Raw genomic sequence first — 2,500 nt, 5'->3', positions numbered from 1 at the left:
AATTTTGTTTTAAAAAACCGAAGATTTAGTAATGGTGCAAAACATAGTGTACACTTCTATTTAGAAGAAACGAATATTTTTGTAATGGTAAAAACAAAGCAGTCTGCAATTTTCTAAAAAAAAAAAAATTGTGTAATGACTCATAGCAGTCTGCAATTTTTGTTAGAAACCAAGATTTGTATAATGGTAAAATCAAAGCAGTCTTCAATTTTGGTTAAAAAAGAAGGTTAGTGTAATACGCAGGAAAGGCAGTTAAATTCTATTGTTCATTAATGCTTCTCAGTCATCATCATCAGAGCCAATAAAAATATAAAACATGAATGATGACTGCACTGACTGCTGCCAAAATATCACTAAACAACGAAAAAAAAAATTATTTTTTCCATGGCTGAATGATTCAGATGAACAGTTACGGAAGAAGACTTCGTGAAATTATTCACTGACAAACGTTTCCTAAAATATCTAATGACCAATGCAGGCAGTCTTAACAAAATGTATGCGACAAAATTAAACCAGGTTTTTTTTTTTTTCAGAAAATTTTTATATAAATTCAGCATTATATATATATATATATATATATATATATATATATATATATATATATATATATATATATATATATATATATATATATTTATATAGAATGTACATACATTATATATATACATAATGCTAATTTATATATAAAATTTGTCTTAAAAACAAACCTGGTTAAATTTAATATACATATATATATACAGTAATTATATATATATATATATATATATATATATATATATATATATATATATATATATATATATATATATATATATATATGTGTGTGTGTTTGTGTTTGTTTTGTTTGTTTGTATAAATGCAAATATGTGTATATGGAGGCGTTTAGAAAGGCAATTTCGACCGACCGCCCACATATGGGCACAATGACTGTATCCTCCCCCCCACCCATATATCCACACCCACCAATATCTCACCCCACCCCTGGCCAAGGAGGAATATTCTGAAGCTCATCCCGTTTTCTCTCCCACGAGAGACGTCCGATTCGGCAAAAATGAAAAAGAAAACGTGAATCCTGAACGACGTAACCCGTTTCCCAACGTGACGGAAATACTCGACTCCTTCAACAGGTTCGTGTATTGAGAACATTTGGTGTGGATTTATTCAGAAGCCTCTCCTCGTCCCACACCTTTCTCGGAAAGACACCGATACGCTGAGAATGATACGACGACAGATAATAGAGCGGGAAAAACTCATCGTCTGTCCTGCTCCTGATCATATGCATTCTCGAACAGAAGAAGCCTTTATTAGAATGTTGAGAGGATACTCATTTTTGAGGCGGGAAAGGTCCGTGACTTCAGCACAGACCGCGGGAAAACTTCTGAAGTTGGGGACGGCTCACTGCTGAAATTCAAGAAGTTGACAGACGAGTTGGTGATGATCATAATCAGGGTTTCAGTCGCTCGTGACAAGTGGGGAATCAGACGTTTCTATAAAAAAATATCTATGTCTGTCTATCTATTTATCATCTACCTCTATATATATACTGTATATATATGTATATATATATATATATATATATATATATATATATATACGTATAACCATACATACATACATATATATATATATATATATATATATATATATATATATATATATATATATATATATAAATATAAATATATATATATATATAATATATATATATATAAATAAACAAATATATTTTTAATATATATACACAGATAGAAGATGGCACTTGATAACTGAAAAGTTTGCAATGCCAAATTCACGTCGTTTGTATATATTCACGAACGCAAATACATTATTTGAGAGTTTGTGTGAGCAATCGCGTTTCTAAGAGAGAGAGAGAGAGAGAGAGAGAGAGAGAGAGAGAGAGAGAGAGAGAGAGACAGTTTTTAAAAACCGGGGGGCCTCTTACAGAACAGTACCGAGAAACAAAAATGTCACTTAAGCCAGCTTCTGTAATTTCAACGGCCCAGTGCCCTCTCTCGGAAACAAAGAAACAAAGAAACAAACAAACGGCCGACTCCCTTGACCTCGCTCGTTGTTAAAGTAAACTCTACACTGTCTACCCCCAGCTGAGGAGTGTGTGCGTGCGTGTGTGTGTGTGTGTGTGCGAGTTAGTGAGGACGGGTATGTTTGTGTGTGTGAGTGAGTACGTACGCAAAGATTGATACGCCCTGTGGGGGAGTGATGGGTGTTTGTATTCACAGAATTTCCCACGGATGTACAGACTGTGTTTAGAGACTGTTTACTACGCCACGAACACAGTCACGTCTGGTTCGAAGGAAGGAATGCCTCCACTCAAAAGATTATAGTATACGCTGTCGCCATATCTTGGCAGGAACACACACACATATATATATACATATATATTATACATACATAATATATATATATATATATATATATATATATATATATATATATATATATATATATATTTTGCATTAATAATACATACATATATACAATG

General features: G+C 32.6%; 1 protein-coding gene across 1 annotated transcript in view; it reads right to left on the bottom strand.

Moving 5' to 3' along the window:
* The window catches only part of LOC136846666 (zinc finger protein GLIS2-like), a 30,233-nt gene that overhangs the window by 19,275 nt on the left and 8,458 nt on the right, over positions 1-2,500 (bottom strand). The gene's annotated exons all lie outside the window — the stretch shown is intronic.

This window comes from Macrobrachium rosenbergii, chromosome 2 (assembly GCF_040412425.1).
Source record: "Macrobrachium rosenbergii isolate ZJJX-2024 chromosome 2, ASM4041242v1, whole genome shotgun sequence".
Taxonomy (NCBI): domain Eukaryota; kingdom Metazoa; phylum Arthropoda; class Malacostraca; order Decapoda; family Palaemonidae; genus Macrobrachium; species Macrobrachium rosenbergii.
Note: the sequence above shows the minus strand (reverse complement) of the source record. Positions and strands in the feature narration are given on the sequence as shown.